At 35.3% G+C, this 22,090-nt stretch overlaps 1 pseudogene; it reads right to left on the bottom strand.

Annotated features, from left to right (window-relative positions):
• LOC126028311 (tropomyosin alpha-3 chain-like) overlaps positions 1–21,603 on the bottom strand; it is a 71,162-nt pseudogene extending 49,559 nt beyond the window's left edge.
• Positions 21,604–22,090: the final 487 nt, after the last annotated feature.

The raw sequence follows: 22,090 nt of genomic DNA, 5'->3' as shown, positions 1-22,090 counted from the left end.
CCAGTAGAAGCAGCAGTGAAAGTGGTAGTCAAACATGGAGGTAGGCATTCTACCTCTCTTGTTATTTAATTTTGTCATGCTAGTTACTAGTGTTGTTATTTCCCTAACAACAGGCAGGGGTGAAGGGGCATTGGTGGTGGGAATGTTGCACAGGTGAAAGGAGGTTATTCTGGAAGGCATCTATGCTCACCACTATACCACCAATGCGCCCCATATGAAGGTTTTCTGTTTATGTCTCCAACCTAACTTCAATCATGCTTGTAATGCTGGTGCTTAAATAAATATTTCATTAAAAAAACATGAAGGTAGATCAGAAGGGACAAAAAAAAAACATTTAAACTCTCCAATTTATTTCTGCCTCCATCTTTTCCAATTCTTGCCTTTTGCTACCAAGGAGTGAGTTGGTGTCTTTTCATTCCCTTTGCACCATTTGGTAGGATTACTGAGAAGAGTCCTAGTTATGAGATAGCATAAAGGGTGAAAATATGATAACATCCATTTTTCTTGGTTTTTACAAAATAATTGTAACTGTAATAGAATATAATGATTCAGAGACCCATTTAAGGGCCATTTCTCTCCCAAATTCTAGCACATAAAAAAGACAAAGGAGTGTTACAGAAAGGCAAATCTTTTTTTTTACTCATTGACCTCTAACAAAGTGATTTAACCTGCAAAGATTCATTTTATAGGAGTTTATAGAGTTTCAAAACCAAATTGTCGACAGTGAAACGAAGAAAACCAAATTGTAAACACAAACACTCATTGAATAAGACCAAAAGTTAAATTTAAATGAAGCTTCTTCAAAAACTTCTTTTTTTCCTCCTCCAACAGCAATGGGCACATCAAGATGAAAAGAAGGGAGGATGAGAAGGAAAAGAATCTGGACATCTTCTAGAATTATTTCCACTCTCTCTTTTGCTTTCTCTCTCTCTATCTCTCTTTCTCTCTCTCACTCACACACACACACATACACACACACACACACACACACACACACACCACAGGGTGACCTCACCACAAGCAGCCAGCAAACACAAAGAACCACTGGCTGACTTTCTTCTCTCACAGCAAACTTGATCCAGATAGCCCAGATGAGTTATTTCAAAGAGCTATTTAATGATCCTTTATAACCAAGAGAAACAGGCCACCTTGTGTGTTTGAGCTGTCCCCTGGCTAGATCATCAAAGACTGTTACTACTCACTGCTCAAGAGACTAAGATTGATGAGAAAATAAGTAATTAGTGAGTTTTTGTTTTGTTTTCAGATTCTTGCTAACAACCTGAGAGTATGCTGAACTCCTTCTCAAAAATAAATTCATCACACTCTCAAGTTGAATAATGAAGAGTTATTTGCAAAAGTTGAAAGAAATTTATGGTTGTAGGCATTTTATAAAGGTCTTGAAGAAGTCTGGACTGGTATCAATGGTTAATGAATTCCATTGGATGATGGTATGTTCCTTGTAAAACATAGAAATGACCAGCTAAAATAACCATCTATCACCAAGGTCTACATGATAACCATTGAGACATTTCAGAAGACCTAAATTTGCTCTTTTTCCCACCATTCATAACTTGACCCAGTCTAACATTAAAAATACAATGCATAAGAATATTCTTAAGAGCAGAAGTCAAATTCCAGAGTATGGGGGGGTAATAAGAAGTATATATGTGAGAAGCAGAATGCCTGCTCTAATAATTGCTGAAGTCAGAAGAGGCCAACACATATCTAAGTGCCCTAATCTCAGATTCCTAGCTTCTGGAACTATGAGGAATAAATTCCTATTGCTTAAACCTACCCAATCTATGGTATATTGTTATTGCAGCTCACTGGACTAATTCTGATATCAATAGTAATTATAAAAACTAGTCAGCTTATAGATTTTCAAGTAAAAATTGAAGTTTTTTAACAGAAGAAATGAGTATGAAAAAAGAATGAGTCTGCAATATGTTGGATCTGTCCATTCTCTGAATGACTCTGTACAGAAAATATTTAGGAAAAAGGAAAGCCTTTTATTTTGGATTTTTGGCCACATATGGCAGTGCTCAGGGGTTACTCCTGGCTTTATGCTCAGAAGTCGCTCCTGGCAGACTCACGGGACCATAGGGGATTCCGGGATTCGAACCACTGACCTTCCGCATGCAAGGCAAAAGCTTTACCTCCATGCTATCTCTCCAGTCCCAGAAAAGCCTTTTTAATTCTAATGTTATACCTACAAAATTTGAAATAACAAATAAGCATTTACATAATAGAAAAGTCAGTCAGGCAGTAGTATATACACATCTGCTGTTCTGAATCTGGAATGGTATAAACTATGAGAGTTTTGGGTTTTGTTTTTTTGTTTTTTTGTTTTGTTTTGTTTTGTTTTTTATTTTGGGCCACACCCAGCAGTGCTCAGGGGTTACTCCTGGCTGTCTGCTCAGAAATAGCTCCTGGCAGGCACAAGGGATCATATGGGACACCGGGATTCGAACCAACCACCTTAATTCCTGGATCGGCTGCTTGCAAGGCAAACATGCTGTGCTATCTCTCCGGGCCCAACTATGAGAGTTTTAACTTGTAAATTTTGCTTATGTTTGTTTGAGAATAGACAAGATCATCTAGGGAGTGAGGAAGAAGTTAGAACAAAAAAGTTCTCAGCCCTGAGGGTTGACATCTTTAAGAGGTTTGTGAAATAAGAATAAGCATTCAAAGAGACAAATATTCAAAAAGTTCATTGAAATGGATAAAAGAATAAACAGGAGAATGTGTAATCTAATGAAAACTAGCAAAGGTAGTGACAATTGTTATTTATGTAAGCTACTCATAAGTCAACTGAGATGTACATGTTTGTAAGCCCACAGTATGATTCTTCTTTATGACTACTCAACCAATCCATGATTGAGTTCTTTGATTATGTAATTGTGTTGTATATGTGTGTGGTGGAGAGGGGTCAGTATACTTAATGCATATAGAATACAGGAACATATTCCTGAACTGTGACAACCAAAAAATATCTCTAGACACTGGCAAAATACTTTTGGAGATAAAATTGAACTAATTGAAAATCACCATTCTGCATATAATGTATATATATACATTATTCCCATTTACTTAACTTGGGCCAAACTGAAAGTCTAGCAAACTGACAATAGAAATATTTGGAGTAGAGGAGAAGGCTGGGAGTCAATAGCAGAAGCCAGAAGTTCCTTCTCTGTACTGAAGGGCAGACTTCATGGCTGAATTGGCTTCCAATGATAACTTGATTAGCATTTGTTTCTATTGAGACATTTCAAAGAACTTCTCTTAGAAACTAACTCAAACCAACCTTTAGGGTGAAACAGAAATCTTCCAGCTGTATTTTGTCAAGCAATAGTCTAGACTCTGCAGTGCCTAATTAACTTCGTTTTCTTGATGTCTCTGTGCCTGGAGGACCAAAAGCACTTTTGCACACTAAGGAAATAATTTTCTAATGAGGTAATCAGAGCTGCTGCTGCTGAACCCCTCAAAATGACCACTGAAATAAGAAAATAAAGCTGAGCAGACACAAATGGTTTTTAAGGATATTGGTCAGCCTCTTTCTGAAAGAGATAACAATAAAAATATACCACAGCTACATATCAAAGAAAAAGTTAAATGTAACGAAGACATTGAAAGCAATGATGATGATGATGTTGATACAATTAGGCCTCTTTTTCTCAGAAACTGCTTATTGAGTATCTCTTATGTATGTAGTTCTTAGGCTTCTCATTAAACAGCTTGAAATAGAATTCTATACACTATGCAGTGCCAGAGCTTAAATTTTGGGTACTAGGGGCCGGAGAGATAGCATGGAGGTAAGGTGTTTGCCTTTCATGCAGGAGGTCATCAGGTCGAATCCCGGTGTCCCATATGATCCCCCGTGCCTGTCAGGAGCAATTTCTGAGCCTGGAGCCAGGAATAACCCCTGAGCACTGCTGGGTGTGACCCAAAAACCACACAAAAAAAATTTTGGGTACTATATAGATAACATATGTGCTCCTGGTTCCTGATATATATTCCCAGCCCAAATACCAATAAGGTCATAAAATATTGATATGTTACTATGTTTGGCTAGCTTGCTACATAACAAAAAAGTTACTAACAGTTATTTCCCAATGCGCAATAAATTCATACTTTCTTATCATAAATATTTCCTGAACATCATATCAAGAATATATCCTTTTGTGAATATGGTATGGCTGATATTAGGTAAAAGATAAAAACACAGCTTTAGTCAGTAAAGACTTAATTGAACAAATCTACTAATTTGATAGTCATTCATGAGATAAGCTCAGAAGGATGACATGAGGCTGTTTATTTCTTTTGTTTTATCTTTTTAAAGCTGGACAATCTAACCAAGTTTGTGTTTAGTAAGTCAGATCATTGTTGATATTGTCAATTTCTAGGCACCTACAAAACTCATGCATATTTGGGGCCGGCGAGGTGGCCCTAGAGGTAAGGTGTCTGCCTTGCAAGTGCTAGCCAAGGAAGGACCGAGGTTCGATCCCCCGACATCCCATATGGTCCCCCCCAAAGCCAGAGGCAATTTCTGAGTGCTTAGCCAGGAGTAACCTCTGAGTATCAAATGGGTGTGGCCAAAAAAAACTCATGTTTATTTAAGACCCTTGTAGAATTTGATTTCCTTTATAAAATATAATATGCATATAATGCTCTCTTTTTCCTAGCTAAATGCATTTTCTTAGAAACTTACCTCACAAACTATCCAATTATGAGAGTAGAATCTAAAAGTTAATTTCTCCTAAAATGGTAAAATTTCTGTCTAGTTTATCTAAAACAGATTAATAACCATCTTTATATCATTCCAGATATGTTAATTTATCTATGCTAAATATCTTAAAAATACTGCTCTAACTTCTTGGAAAGAAAGTTAACAGTGTCGTTTATTACTGATTAAGAAATAAAATTTAGTTCCAGGAGTTACAAATCAGTCATACTAGACAAATATGGCCTACAAATATATCTTTTGTTGTTTCTTGCAAAATTATTTTGGGATAATTTTTTTGACTACATTCAACTCTGCTCAGGCTTTACTTGAATTTCTGTGCTCAAGCATTGCTCCTGGAAATGGTTGGATGACCATATTGGTGCAAGGGATTAAACGGTTGTCCATATACAAGGAAAACATTTACATTACCCCTGTATTATCTATCTCTGTGACTTAAATTATTTAAAAAAATTAATTGAAAGGGTTAAGTAAAACCATGAAGTTTTCTCACACATATCAAATATACAAATATATGAAAGAATGTATATATGAATAGATGGATACATAAATTAGACAAATTTAGATTTGATGTCCTCTGAGATAATTAAAATTTGAAGATATACAGAAGTCTTCCATCACCACAAAAGCACAGAGGGGAGAGTAAATGATCATGCAAGAAGTCTATAGTTAATCCCATGATAGTATACTTCAGGGTTGGAGAAACCCTGTATCTCCTAGGCCAAGGGAATTCCCTCTATAATATCCCCCAATAGTTACTGTGCCTATGCAGGGGGGAAAAGCACAAAATAATCATTTTTCTATATATATATTTATGGATTGATCAATTTTTGACGTCTTTATTTTAGTGTAGATATTGAAGTAGATGTCTCCAATTTTATTTTATTATATCTTTTTTCTTTCTTTTTGCACTCCAGCATGGTTTGATTTCAGAACCGAGACTATTGTGTGGTGCTTGTCTTTATTGCTGTAGTGCTCACTGGATATTTAATTTGATATTTCTTCTGTATTGTTGTGGTGTTTCAATTACCTTTTTCATGTCCTTTCTCAAACTGAGGTTGAAAGCCTCTAAAAGGACTCCACCCATTTTCAGCTTATTTGATTTATTTTTATTTTTTATTTTTTTCTTAATTTTTTACCTCATTCTATTGCTTTTCTTTGCTTCAAACAAAACCACATAACTCGAATTATCTAGCTCTGCCTCTCAACAAGGGAGGGTACCAGGACCAAACAGATATATGATCACTAATAGTAAGCTAGACAAAGAGGGGACCACCTACTCTAGCAGCCCAGAGGGATCACCTGGTGGGACATATGGGTTGCAGGAAGGGAGCGAGAATGAGGGGAGGACAAATTTGGTGATGGGTATTTCCCTGATTCAATGTTAATATGTACCTAAAACACTACTGTGAAAGATATGTAAGTCAATATGATCAAAATAAAAACTAAAAAAATTGAAGATATAGACTCTAATTTCTGGCATAGCAATAATTAGTAAGAAATTCAGTGGGTTCCTCTTTTGAGCATGTAAGCTTCCTTCATTAGAGTCCTTGCCTTCCTTTTTGTCTTGATAGAGACATGTTAATAGGAAATAAGAGAGAGAAAACTATCATGTGTACAAAAGTCAGAGATAAGAAAGTCAGTTTTGGATACAACAGTTGTTGAATTTTATCACTGGCTGGATTTTTAAGCAACAACAACAAAAAAAATTTAAGCAACAAATGATAGAATTTTATTAGTAACATTTTTGAATTGCAGTCAATGATTACCAGAAAAAATTATTTTTAATAATTGAAGTATCCATGATGCAATATGCATCATTTTTGTATGTTATTATCATCTCATGGGTAAGTCTTCTAAAATTTATTTGCAAGCTTACAATATTAATTTGAACAACACATTTTATCTTCCAAGGTAATTAGACTAATTTTACTTAACATGTTTAGGAAGGCCTACATATATTATATCTATTAAATAGCTTTTGTTCATTAGTGGTTTTATATATTTGGAAGAGTCATTGAATTTCAATAACTCTAAATGACTTAAGAAAAGGGAACCTCATTTCAAAATGGAAAAACAGAGATAGAGAAAGAAACATCTCAGAAAAGAAATATGGAAAAGGATCAGTCATTAAAATGTAAAGCTATTGTTAACAATATTAATATAAAGTATATATTCATTCATTCTTCATAAATATACTAGAACCTAGATGATCATAATCTCCAGAATTTTAGAATGTTTTAAAATTGCCTCTAAATAACCTCACATATTTTTAACTTTATTAATTAAAAATCATCTTCTATAATTTGAACCATCTTGTTTCGCCTCTAAAATTGTGGGGGAAATAATTAAGGGTACCAAGACCAAACAGTTGTTCATCACTAAGTAGTAATAAAAATGATCAGACTTAAACACCAAATACAAAGCCAATGACAACAGAATTGATATCCAATCTACAAGCTAGACACAGAGGGGACCACTTATACTAGCAGCCCGGGGGGTAAAGGAGGGGGATATGGGATGCATGCTGAGAATGGGGCTGGAGAGAGGACAACTTTGGTGGTGGGAAGTCCCCTAATTCAATGTCAATATATACCTAAAATATTACTGTGAAAGATTAGTAATCTACTTTGATCAAAATAAAAATTATTATTATAATAAAAAAGAAAAGCATCAACTTTTAATTTTGAGTGTTCTTTAATACTGTCTCAAATATATCACTGACCTCATTACTTCTGCATCTCTCCTTGCATCTTTTTAAAAACAATGATGTTTTGATCTGCATCTCCTAGATAATTTTTTCAAGTGTCTTTTGGCCTATCATCTAATGAACCCCATCATAACATGTAGGAAAAAATCACACTATAACCGTGACAATGAGGAAACATCGTAAACAAACAATATGCACAGAGAATGAAGATGATAGCTCTGATGACCCAAAAATTTAAACATCTGATTAATCTCTCAAAGATAAGGAATTTAGAATAGAAATATGGAGGATCCTCATAGAAATCAAAGAAAACATAGCTCAAGCTGAAAACAAAGAAAGAAGTCAGAAAATTCCAAACTAAAATAACAGTTCTGAAAAACATAGTAGCTGAACTAAAAAACCTCAATGGAAAGCCTTTCCAATAGGGTAATAGCAACAGAGGACAGATTCAGTGAACTGGAAGATGAAATGCAGAACAATGCCATATAGCAGAAGAGACTGGAAAAGAGCCTTTAGGCAAATGTTCAAACAATGGAAAAATTACTCAAAGAGTGTGAACAGATAAATATAGAAATCTTTGGGAAAATAACAGAAACAAATAACAATCATTGGAGTCCGAGAGGCCCAGGAAGAACATCCCCAGGAAGAATCAATAGTCCAAGACATCATTACAGAGAAACTCCCAGAGCTAAAGACTGCATGCAACCAAATCCTGCATGCCTGAAGAGTACCAGCTAAAAGAGACTCAAAGAAAAGCACCCCAAGATACATCCTAGTCACAATGACAAATTCAACAGATAGAGATAGAATACTGAAAGTAACAAGATCTAAAAAGAAAATTACATTCAAAGGAGCATCCTTAAGATTTACAGCAGACATGTAAATCCTCATGTAAACCCTCAAGGCCAGAAGACAGTGTGAGATATTGTGACAAGACTGAATGAAATAGACGCTTCACCTAGAATATTGCACCCAGTCAGACTCATGTTCAGGTTTGAAGGAAGGATACATTAGCTACATGGATAAGCAACAGCTCAGAAATTTTACAGATGCAAAGAAATTAACATAATGTTTCCTTACTCTTAGGAAGGTGAGGTAATTTAAGTATCAAATATATATTTATATAATAGTTTGTATCAGTGTTGATATTTCTAAAATATAAAGTGAGACATGATATTATTTAATAACTATACAAAGAATTTATATTGTTTTTCTCTTTCATAGTACCTATGATATGGGATATATATTATTACCTAATTAGTTAAGCACTCCACAAGTATAAAAAGTAGAGTTAAGTGTTAAAATAGCTTTGGGAGGGTATGGATCTACAACTTTTACTTATGTTGCATTAAGCTATCATTTAATTATGACATCTGAAAGTTAATAAAAATTTTATTCAGGGTATAGAACTACCATTATTATTATTATTATTATTATTTTGGTTTTTGGGCCATACCCGGCTATGCTCAGGGGTTACTCCTGGCTATCTGCTCAGAAATCGCCCCTGGCAGGCATGGGGGACCATGTGGGATGCCGGAATTTGAACCAACCACCTTAGGTCCTGGATCAGCCACTTGCAAGGCAAACACCACTGTGTTATCTCTCCAGCCCCAGAACTACCATTTTTTTGCTATCCAAGATTCACTGAATGTATCAGTCAATCATGCTAATTTTTACTATTAAAGTCCCTTGGTAATGTTTTGTTGAAAATTAAATGTAATGTATTCTGCCCAAAGTAAGATAGCATTGTTTCTTTTAATAACTTAAATTAGATTTTAGTTCCCTCCTTTTATGGTCATCATAGATTTTAGTGGTTCTAAGTATAATTCCTCATGTATTGTTTAAAAAATGTGTTGGCTTGATATTTTTTTCTGGTGACAACTACATTTTTAAAGGAAAAATGTATTATAATAAACATTGCAAGAGACTCACCCATGGTAAAGTGACAAATCATATATGAGGGCTCCATTATTCATTTTAAAAGGTTTGCACAAAGTGAATATCACCATTATTATAGATCAGATGTAAAGATGTAATTTCATTCTACGTTCATTTTTAAGTCTGACATACATTTTACTATGAAGAAGGAGGAAGTGAAAAATTAGTCTCTTTAGTCCTGAGATTAGTTTAGCTGACTATATAGAGAAAATAAAATTTTACCCCAAAATTTTCAGAAACCTTTTGAAATATTAAGATACTTATTTGTTTGTATCCAAATAATGATGATTGTTGTTCATTAAATAAGAGATGAGATGTCAGTCCTGTATACTCCACCTTAAGTTATAAAATAAATTGATTATAAAAAGTTCTTGTCGTTTGATATTTGAGTTGTTGTCATCTCATGTCAATTACATGTGCATAATCATCTTGAAAGTTTTAAATATTAAGAGTGAAATTACTGGTTATGTTTAATTTTTTGCAAAATTTTTATACATACTCGGATAACTATTTCTATCAATAATGCATCTCCCTTTTGCTATCCTGACCAATACTGATTGCTTCCAGTCTTTTTGACATATGCTATTCCAATATTGCAGTGATTTATTTTCATTTCCCCAATTATAAGTAATGATAAACACTATTTCATCTGACTACATGAAGTAGGAATGTCTTCTTCATGAAAGTTCATCAACTTTTTCCATTACCTTCTCCTTTACTATATCTCTGGCCCCTTGCTTTTTGTAAATTTTTATTGTGGTGAGTGAATTACAAATCTTTCATATTTTCAAGAGGACTAAGTCTTTGGAAACTATGTTTTTCCCTAGACATTTTGAGTCTGGGATTAAAATCAAAAGAATTAAAGGGCCAGAGCCGGGCATTTGCCTTGCACACTCTAACCTAGGACAGACTTCTGTTCTATCCCTGGAGTCCCAAATGGTCCCCTCAAGCCAGGAACGATTTCTGAGCACATAGCCAGGAGTAACCACTGAGCATCAAAAGGTGTGCCCCCCCCCCTGAGGATTTCAAGGGAAACTTCTTCTGAGGCTATCTACCTGTGTTTCTGAATCCCTGAAGATTTCCCCAGAAGCCTAGAGAGTGCACCCCAAAAAACTGCATTTTGAAGTTGCCCAGTAAGTACATTCTGGCTACAGGGGCCACTGTCCAATAAGCTGAGGTCTCTGGCCTGTGGACGCTCCACCCTGCTGTGCCTTTGTTCACTCTGAGGATTTCAAGGGAAACTTCTTCTGCACCTATCTGCCTGTGTTTCTGAATCCCTGAAGATTTCCTCAGAGGCCTAGGGAGTGCACCAAAAAAAACTGCAGTTTGAAACTGCCCAGTAAGTACATTCTGGCTGCAGGGGCTGCTGTCCAATAAGCTGAGGTTTCTGGCCTGTGGAGGCTCTGCCCTGCTGTGCCTTTGTTCACTCTGAGGACTGTCAACTAGAGGCAACAGAAGAGCACAGCCACTTTGCTTCGCAGCCATGCACTCTTTCTAACCAATAAACCCCACCACAACAAGCAGGCTCAGCTCGGCTGGGCTCAGCTTGGCTGGGCTCAGCTTGGCCCGGAAAAGCGGAAAACCTAGAATCCACCCTCCAAATCACAAAGGTGAAATGGCACAAGTGAACCGGCCTGCAAAAAGTTTAAAGAAGCACGTGGTAAAATCAGCGTGGGACAAACCAGCATCTGAACTTTAAAAGTTTACAGAAGCCATGTGGTGAGATCAGCGTGGAACAAATTAATCATCTAAACTATGATTTTAGGTGTAGGGACTAAGCGGGTAGTCTTATATTTTACTCATAGTTGGTGATGGGATAAGTTTTAGTTAGTTAGTGGTTAAAAATAAAAATAAAAGGTAAGTAATACAGTTTAGCCCATTTAACATCTGATTTCTAACCATCTGCATCTTTGTCTTAATTAAGTCATTTTCTTTATAATTTAAATGTGTTTTGTTTTCCAGTTAATATTTTCAATTGCAAAATGTTTTACTGTGTGTATTTTAATGTACTTAGCCTGTTTTTAAAATGTATGCTATGCATTTATGCTTTAGTACTTGTGTGTAGGGAAGGTTAATAGGAACAGGAAGTTCCCCCAATATAGTTTAAAAGTATAGGAACATGAAAGTTCCGAAATAGTGCTTGGTAAAAAAGCATTAAGAAAATTTTAGTTACAAGTGTATAGTATATTTTGCAAAAAATGTTATGTTTTTAAAAAGGGCTGGTATATTAATTTTCACTTTATTACATTGCTGCATAAAAATATTAACCCACCTTTGGCTAAAGGTAAAGTCAAAATTACAAAAGGCTCTTTTTATATTTCAAAGAAGGGGGAAATGTTACTCCACCCTGGATTTACGTGTAGCAACCTGAGACCCACCCATTTCTGGGAGGGGTCTTGGGAACCGGATATTAGGTGTGACCTTACCTGCAAGACCCGGCCCATTCCTGGGAGGGGTCTTGGAATAGGTAAATAAACCCTGGAGCCGGGGGAGTCGGCCCTTTCGGCCTGGCTGAGCTCGCTGGCTTTGGGGTCTCTGTGTTCTGGTCTTGGACCAGCATGGAGCTAAAGGGAAGATGGCTGAAAGGAGTTTAAGATGCAGGGCCAAGAAAAACTAGTGCTTGAAAGGTTATGAGTAGGCCACACACATGTGGTGAATAGGGCATGAATAAAGCTGATGCTTCCTGATGCCTGTCTCTGGATAAGTCTGATTTTCGCTTTTCACCTGGGCCTGGGACTCGCCAGCTGGATGGAGTTGCGGAGCCACGTGGCCTGGGATGGCAAAAAGAAATCCATCGCCATCCACCACCATCCAGCCCCATCATTATTTATTTAACACAACAATCACTGCACAAAAATCTCAGTTAACAACGGAAAATAATTGTGGCCACACAAGGAAATATGTCTGACTATGTCTGGAAGCATAAAAAAATTTCAATAGATATGTTCATGTTAAGTAATAGTTACTAACAAGATCAGATAAAGGCATTAGAGACATGATTTTTAAGGACTAAGTTTCTTGAAAAATAAAGACTATGGTCAGTCCTCATAATAACAACTGTAATCAGCCAGAGCTGACTTTGAGCAAAGATTGCATGAAATGGAAAAATCAGAAAAGGAAACATCAGTAGTTACTTCTCTTTCTTGAATGGTTATTGTTAAATCAATACTTTTATTTTTCTTTAAAATTGCAATAATAGGGCTATTCCAGACATGTTCAAATATGTCATCATGTATTAATATATACGTTTGAGTCCTTTGATAACCAACCCTATGAACTGTATGAAACAAGAAAAATGGTCTCATAGAATGTCCATAAATTGTTTGTTGTCTTATATGTAATATTTAGTTTGAGTTATGTAAACTAGAGTTTCGCAACTTTGGTATTTTAGGAACTGGTAGAAGTAGAACTTTGTCTTGAATCTTCATTCTTGAGCACCACAGAAGGTTCTTGGGAACATCTACACTCAAGAACAAATCCATGAGTGTAGAGCCAGAAGTAAATGCTAATCACCACTGGGTTTGGTCCCTAAATTAAAACAAAAATAATCCTTTCAACATCCTTTATACTTTGTAGTATTGGAAGAATATAAAGACAAAATTTAATAGATTAAAGATGAGTGCATTTACTTTGAATTTTCAGTATTTAAAATATCAATAAGTCACTTGATATGTTTCTTTTTCATTTGATTTAAAGGGTAACTCCAGTTTTTATAAAAGTTAAAATGTCCATATCTAGATCAATAACAAATCTTCCCAATTTTAATTCAGATAAAATTATATAGTTGAGATTTGGAATTAGCTCTGCTCACAACTATTTCATCAACAAACAGGCTCTACTGTTGACTTTTGAAATTATTTAAAATGGATAAAATTAAACACCAATGTTGTTTTTTGTAAGTAAAAAGGTTTTATTTGGAGTTCTGAGGAAGGTAATAAAGGGAATAATAAAGAGAGTGACATACTTGAGAGAGCACTGTAGAGCATGAAAGTATCAAAGTGGAAAATACACACCTCAAGAAGGGAGATGATGTGGGTGACATTTGCATGTAAACGCCATATGGATGGGCTACCACCGCATATGTGCCAAATACTTGCTCTGTAATCCAATAATGGTCATGATAAAATAGAGTATGTGACTAAACACTAATTCTGGTGACCCACACTCATTAAAGGAATTGATTACAATAAAGAAAAATAGGGGTAAAAGAGATTATACTGTTGTCAGGGCACTTGTCTTTCACACAGCCAACCTGGATTCTATCCTTGATACCACATAGAATCCCAGCAATTTATCTCTAAGTGCAGAGCCAAGAATATTCTCTGAGTTCCACTGTGTGTAACACCAAAATGAAAAATAGAAAATAAAAACACATTTATGGAATAAGGAATAAGAATGAGACCATTGAAGGTTACCAAAAAAGAAAAAGTTTTACTAGGGTGCTAACAAGTTGACGAGGGCAAATTTGCTCTATGTTGGTGCTAGGAGGTTGCGTCAGAAATAAATTTAGAGGGGCAAAAGAGATAACACAGCAGTAAGACAATTGCCTTGCAAGCTGCTGACTCAGGATGGATGGTGTTTCAAATCCCGTCATCCTATATGGACTCCCATGCCTACAAGGAGTAAGTTCTGAGCCAGAAGTAACTCCTGAGGGCTGCTGGGTGTGACCCAAACAACCCTTCCCCAAAGAAAATAAATTAATTTAGAATAATGAGGAGCTTCACTTGAAACAGTATGTCTGCCAGTGTCAGTGGTTAAGTGAACCCGTTGTTCCTTATGAAATTGGAAAAGTGTCAAACAACAAATTTATGTAAAGTGATTTCTTGCTATTATGAAAATATTACAACTCTCTAATGTTCAGTTTTCATCACGGAAGAGAGAGTAAAAGCAAGGCACTTGCATAACACCAACCGAGCCCTACCTATAGTATATGAGCTCTATATGTAATATAGTTGAGCACAGAACCAAGAGTAAACCCTGAAGAGAGTTGATGTGGCCCCAAAACAAAAACTACATGAACAAACAAAAATTTCTGCACTGCATGCAAAAATTAAATGAGATGTTGCCTGGGGAGAATTATCATAGTACCTGGCATACAATGAAGATCAATTAATTTAAAAAATCTCCATAGGATTTTTTTGTTTTGTTTTGTTTTTAGTTTTTGGGCCACACCTGGTGCCGCTGCTCAGGGGTTACTCCTGGCTATGTGCTCAGAAATTGCTCCTGGTTTGGGGGAACATATGGGAAGCCCGGGGATCAAACCACGATATGTCCTAGGCAAGCCCATGCAAGACTGGTGCCTTACTGCTTGTGCCACCACTCTGGCTCCTCCATAGGTATTTCAAAGTAAGTCAAATCATAGTAAATATATTTGATTTTATCTAAGAAAATTTTGCCCTCTACTGATGTAAAGGTGTAAATGTTTTTGGAGTCTCTGTCCAATATGGTAGAAGTGCAAAAGAAGGTTAATGATAAAATAAAAATATACTTAGTGCCCTCCAGTGGAAAAGAGCTGGCTTGGACAATACTCAGAAGTACAAACTGCTGTCTATTATTGAAAATGGTATGTTCATCACAAGTCATCCTTGAAATAAAGGATATTTTGGATGCAATTTTTAGGTTTTGTTCAGATCTTTTGGCATCATGTAGAGACTAATCAAGCATACTGTATATAACCCTATTTTAGAAATGAACACAATCCTGGCTGGAACAACTAATAAATATTTTGTTTATTTATTTATTGGTTTTGGGGTCTAACCCAGTGACACTCAGGGGTTACTCCTGGCAATGCACTCATAAATTGCTCCTGGCTTTGGGGAACCTTATGAGGTGCCGGGGGAACGAACCTAGGTCCGTCCTGGGTCAGCGGCCTGCAAGGCAAACGTTCTACCACTGCGCTATCGATCCAGCCTAAACTCACCAATTTTATAGAATTACCTGGATGAAGAAGTTGGTGACATTGTGAGGACCAATAAACCATATATTTAGCCTCAATTTTTTCATATTACAAAGAAAAATGTAAAAATAATGTAGATAAAAATACAGAAGATCACAACATTTGAATTCAACTACCACCTATAGAGCATCAAAAGTACTTTTACAACAAAAGAAAATCATGTTCAGAACCTTATTCAGAATTCTTTGATTCCACAAAATAAAATAAAAATCTGAGAGTATACTGCATTACCAGAACCTCTGATATTACCTGACAGGTTTCCCTTTATCTCACTTTCTCTGAGACACTACAGTTGGCATATTATCATCTTAATACCTTTAAAATGCTTTCTTTCTGGAATGTTCTCCCCCAAGACATCCTTAGAATTAAGGATTAAGGCTTTCACCAACTTTAGGTCTTTGTCTAAAGTTAATTTCTTAGTAACATTTATTGTCTACAATATTGGATTAGTATTCAAGGATTCCTACCTTATTTTTCAACTCAGTACTATCATCAAAAATATACAAATATGGCAACCTATATAATACATATACTATATAATTACATATCTGTGATATATCAGTTACATATGCATATTTAGTCATTTCTCTATATAAATAAATATAATTGATTTCTTTTATTTTACTCTGAGAAGTTCCCTATTCAAATAAATTTTGCCTCTTAGTTATTAAAATATTTCTAGAATCTAGCACACAGTAAATTTTAATCAAATATATTGAATAAGTCAATTAAAGAATGCTTACACATCATTTAGCTTGTTATCTAGCATTTTTTGTGAATCTTGTGAGTGGGTGCATAGCAAATGTCCTACTGCTGTGCTATTTCTCCGGCTCTTCCACTATCAATTTTTTATTTAACATCTTTTTTTTTTAAATTTTGGGCCACACCCAGCGGAACTCAGGGATTACTCCTAGCTCTGCTCTCAGAAATCGCTCCTGACAGGCTCAGGGGACTATATGGAATGCCAGGGTTCAAATCTGGGTCCATACAGGATCAGCCATGTGCTAGACAAACACCCTACAGCTGTACTATAGCTCTAGCCCTAATTTAGATTTAAATATCTGAAATTTAATTGTGATATAACAATACATATATTTTATTTCACTTTTGACTAAAAATGAGAACTACCTGAAAATGTATACATTTATCTTGGCTAACATGAAGCCCAGTAATTGTTTCTAAGTTGGTGATGTTGATAAAATTGAGGCTGTATCTTTAATGTGGCAGGAGCTATATATATTTAACAACACCAACTTCTCAAGGGCAGTTCTCTCTCTCTTAAAGTCAGCTGTTTCTAAAATAATGGAATCCCAGAAATATGTCTGCTAGATCTATTTGATCACTGATTTGAGTTCCTTGAGGTCTCTGTCTTGGCCATTATTTAAAATTTGTATCTCTAAATTTAATTTATTTATTCTACTTTCCCAACTTTTATCATTATTGATTAACAAAAATGAAAATCTTACTATGAAACAAAGAAGATAATGAAAAAGTTAACTTTGAGCTGAACCAGGCACTTCTACTAAAGCTCTCTAATTGATCCTATCTCCTAACACTCAATATCTCAATATACTGTTATGAATTTTTTCTTGAGAAAATTCATACATTCAAGTCTCTACCCCTTCTACTTTAGAATGTGACTTGCTTACATAATATTTCTCTACAAAAAGTATTCATTTAATAAGTAGTACTTTAGGTTACTCCAATAGTTAATGATATTGTTAAAAAGAATAATCTATACCACCATAAAATATAAGAGATATATGCACTCCTAGAAAACAGACCATAATAAGAGTGCATAAAGATGATAGCTGCAAGCCATAGAGAAAAGACACAAAAAATTTAAAATGCTCCCATCTTTATTACAGTTTATAACTTTCGCAACTTTGAGAAAAAAAATAATTCCTGCCTGTAATATCCTTTTTGGCAAACCTAATAAACTAATATTTTCTCCTATGAAATAAGTAATAGCCTGGGCTACCTTTTAGAGAAGTCTGCTATAATATTTCTAGAAGTAAGGTATCTTAAATATCAAAGGTAAGGCTGAAGAAAATACAATGAGCTGAGTACTTGTCTTGTGCATGGGCAAACTGGGTTTAATGTTTAGCATTCTACCAAGCTCCACCAGAAGTGATCTCTGAGTAGAATAGCCATGAGTAAGCCCTGAACCAGCCATGGCTGGTTGTGGTAAAAAAAAAAAAAAAAAAGATAATCAAAGTCATGTAAGCATAAAAAGCATGTCAACAAAATACATTCAGGAGCATAATGGGAAAGAGTTCTTGGTTGAGTTCCAAGCACAAAATGCAAGCAGTTCAAGTTCACTAATGTGAGATGCCAGCTAAAGGGAAGACGATGCTCATTGCCTTGAGTCTTTCACTTTGTCTTCCACAATATACAATTCCTAGAAGCTATGTGTTTTGAAAGACATTGATTTTTCTCTGTCTCCAAAACGACCCAAAATCAGCAAACTAGCACATTCTTTTGGCTATAATAAACTGACTTTGTGGTCATTACAAGGTTAAGATGATTAAACCAAAGTAGAAAATAATATTCATGTTCTAATACTTAATAAAATAAGATTTGTTTGAGCATGAACCAAGAAGAATGAAGTAACTAGTTGTGAGAACTACCTCAGGTAGTTCTGCTGAAACTAAAGAGTCAACTCAAGGAGTACATTGACAGGACAAGGAGACAATAAAGAGTTAAAAATGAAACAGGTAGTGAATTATTAAACCTTTGAATTGTTATATCATATTCTTTCTGAAGTTTATTCTTGTAGATATTTTTAAAATTAACATTTCTGTCTTCTCTCATCTTTATGCCAGTTTGAATTGGTTACTGACTTAGGTTCTCATATAAGACATTTGGTAAATATACCTGTTGGGAGAGAATGAGCCTTTAGAATTTGAGAATTATTCCATGGGAATTCAATTTTTGTCCCAATTTAACTTTGAAGATTTTTATCACAGAGATCATATTATAAACACTTGCAAATCACATCTATATTCTATTACATTATATCTTTTACCTCTACATAACCTTGTACCTTTGATATTATAACTCTAACCATGAATATTATAATTGCAGCAATAGCTTCTAACTTTGCCTCAGAGTATTATACTCTAATTATTCTGTTTGTCATAGCTATGTGAGGTGGGTTTTTTTTTCCAATTTGTCTTATTTCTATATTGCTAATTAGGCCCTTTGGTTAAACTGTTTGTACAATTCAGTCCTTCTTGTTGAAAAAAATTGTTTTATCCTCAGTAAGAGACTGGTATGCTAGGCACAACTTATTTATTTTAAGTTCAGGAACTAGAAGAAAATATTTCTGCTTCTATGTAGCTTACATTCTATTAATGATAAAGACATACATGAATCAAAGATAACAAAATAACTTTAAAATGATAAATGTTGTCAGAAAACTACTTAGAAGCCTATTACAATAATAAATATTTGTAACCAAGCATTCCAAACTGTGGTGGTCTACACTATTTAGCAGTATTTTCATCTGGGACTGATCTGGAATCAGCAAATTCAACCTAGTCTTAACTAGGTGGCATGTGTGCAGGTTGTAGAAGGTGACAATACTGCATATTTTTGTAAACACTGAGTGGATCCACTCCATACATTTATTATCTTTTTGTTTATTTTGATTTGAATTCGTTTTGGGACCATTGTTCAAAATAGTATTTAAGATTTAAACCTGGCCCTGCAATTAAAAATAACTCGTAACAGAACATGGGGGACTATGTGGTACCAGGGACCAAATCAAATCAACTGTGTTCAAGGCTAGTCTAACCCTACCCAATATAAGATGCTCTGGCCCCAAGTTTCTCATTTTTAAACAAATGAACTATTTGAAACATGCCCTATAAATACAAATCCACAAAGTTAATAAATCAAGAAAAATCATGAGAGTTTACTGAAAAATGAAGTTTGGAACTCGCTACTTATCTATATGCCATTGGCCTAAAGAAAATTATATGAATAGGCCAAAAATCAAGAAGCAAAAGTGAATATTTTGTCCAGAAATGAAGGTAAGGAAGGAAAAATATACAAGGGAAATGAATACTTGAAGCCAAGGAAGTCCATTCATCACTCAAAAGTAAATGAAAGAGATAGTCTGCAGGGAATGGTACTATTTCAGATTGAGTATTTAAATTAACACATCTTTGAGATGAGCTATGAATAATGAAGAAGAGGAAGTCATGTGAAGCGATAACTGGGAAACATTTCTAGTAAAACTATGAGCTGGGAATAATCTTGAGTTGCCAAATGAATAGAAAAAGGTCAGCATGGTTGAAGCAAGCCCAGAAAAATGGGGATTATAGAATATATTAAAGATGAAGACAGAAAGCAAATCACTTGAAACCTTGTGTTCCACATTTTAATATAAATTTTATTAAAGTTATAATGGGGGCCTATGGGAAGATTGTGAAGAGAAGAATAATTACATGAATTATGTTTTATGACATCAAAGTGATCTTATAGAAATTAAGATGTAGCTGAAAGAAATAAGCTAGGGAGAAATATTTAATATTATTGCAACATTCTACATAAGGCACAAAGCTAAGATAATGGTAGTGGGTACAAAGAGTAGATTCATAGTGCAATGTGTTTGAAAGCTAGGCCCAGTCCTTTTTCTTGGGGAATAGACTGGAAATATAGTCACAAAGAGTAAAAAGTGAAGGGAAAAAATTCTATTAATAAATTAGCAAATGTTTAAACTTTTGTGAGATTATAGTTCTAAACATTGGTTTCAATTTAAGTTTTTGTTTTGTTTGTTTTATTTTGGGGCCACACCCAGCCACACTCAGAGATTACTCTTGGCTCTGCACATAGGAATCATTTTTTTAAATATCTTTATTTAAACACATTGATTACAAATATGATTGTAGTTGAGTTCAGTCATGTAAAGAACACCCCCCTTCACCAGTGCAACATTCACATCACCAATGTCCCAAATCACCCTCCTCCCACCACACCCCCGACTGTACTCGAGACAGGCTTTCTACTTCCCTCATTCATTCACATTGTTAGGATAGTTCTCAATGTAGTTATTTCTCTAAAAGCACTCATTCTTTGTGGAGAACTTCATGTAGTGAGCTGGACCTTCCAGCCCTTCTCTCTTTTAGCTCTGAGAATTATTGCAAAATTATCTTTCATTTTTCTTAAAACCCATAGATGAGTGAGACTATTCTGTGTCTATCTCTCTTTCTCTGGCTTATTTCACTCAGCATAATAAATTCCATATACATTCGGGTATAGGAAAATTTCAAGGGATAATTTTTGGCAGGTTCAGAAGACCTAATGGGATGCCAAGATCAAACATGAGTTGACTTTGTTTGATTGGCACATCATTGGCAAATGCCTTCTCTGCTGTCTTATCACTCCAGCACCAAGCTTGTACGTTTTTTATATAACTCAAATTAGAGTTTCCATTTAGTCAGGAATGTATCTGGAGTGATAAAGCATACACCTTTCACGTGTGAGGCCTTGGATTCAAGTCAGCAGGATTATGGTCCCTATACTATCAGGAATGGTAACACGAGAGCACTAATAAGCTCTGGAAACTGGACATATCTTACTGTTACCATAAAACTAGTTTCACTTCTATGTAAGTCACTGAAATTTTTGCATAGTATAACATGTATATACAAAACTCCAGATAATGGAGCTGGAGAAAGTGTAGTGTGGAAAGCACATCTTCCTTGCATGTGGCCAGCCGTGGTTCACAGAACAGTGCCATTAATTGCTCCCAGAATGTAGAGCCAGGAGCACTGTCATGTTTGCCCCACACTCCCTCCCCAAATAAAATCTTTCCAGATATTTATGAATTTTAGTATAATTACCTTCTAGAAGGTAATTTAAGCTTCTAGATATTCTATAACTGAGCCTCATACTGCTAGTTCCTCACAGGTTTCATGATCCTCCTTGTTCCATCTTTATTTCTCACTGTGTTTTTATTTGTTTGTTTGTTTGCCTTCTTTAGGGGTCACACTCAGGGTTGTTAAGGAGTCACTCCTGGCTCTGCTCTCAGACATCATTCTTGGGTTTATACAAGAAAATCTATGTAGCTCCCCCAAATTGGACCTGGTTCTAATGCATCCAAGGACACATATTAGCTGTATTATCTCTCTGACCTTCTCCCTTTTGTATCTTCTGGCTGAAAGCTGCTCTTCTGTGTCTGCCCTGGGGTTCCTGAATTTGTCTCTCAAGTCCCACAAATCCCAGGTTCTTTGTCCCTCGAATTTCCATGGTTTTCATGACATTTGACAGTGAGTGGGAACTGCTTTTTCCTGTGTCTGTCAGACCACAGACCATCAAAGAAGTGGTCTGACCTGCATTCCATTTTGACTACTCTTACCCCTAGCCATTTTTTTCTGTAGCTGTCTCCACTGGTTTTCAGACTTAACTTTTAAAATTTTGGCAGCTAAAAATTTCTCCTCTGAAAATACTATATATATCTAGGGGACAAGCATGTCAAGTAGATATAAATAGTCTTGGATATCAATTTTACCAAATATAGGTATTTTCACCCTCTTTTGTTGCAATTTTTAAGAAAAATGTATTGATCATCAACTTACCAGGATATATGTCTGTCAGCAATGACAAGAAAATGTTCATATTTATTGCTGAAAAGCTCAAAAGCAAACACTGAAGTCATTTGTAGAAGACAATTCAAGCAAAAGAAATAATAGAAAGATCAGCTATCATACAAATTCTATAGCAGTGGGCAGCTCTT

The sequence above is a fragment of the Suncus etruscus genome, chromosome 14, assembly GCF_024139225.1.
Source record: "Suncus etruscus isolate mSunEtr1 chromosome 14, mSunEtr1.pri.cur, whole genome shotgun sequence".
Classification (NCBI taxonomy): Eukaryota; Metazoa; Chordata; class Mammalia; order Eulipotyphla; family Soricidae; genus Suncus; species Suncus etruscus.
Note: the sequence above shows the minus strand (reverse complement) of the source record. Positions and strands in the feature narration are given on the sequence as shown.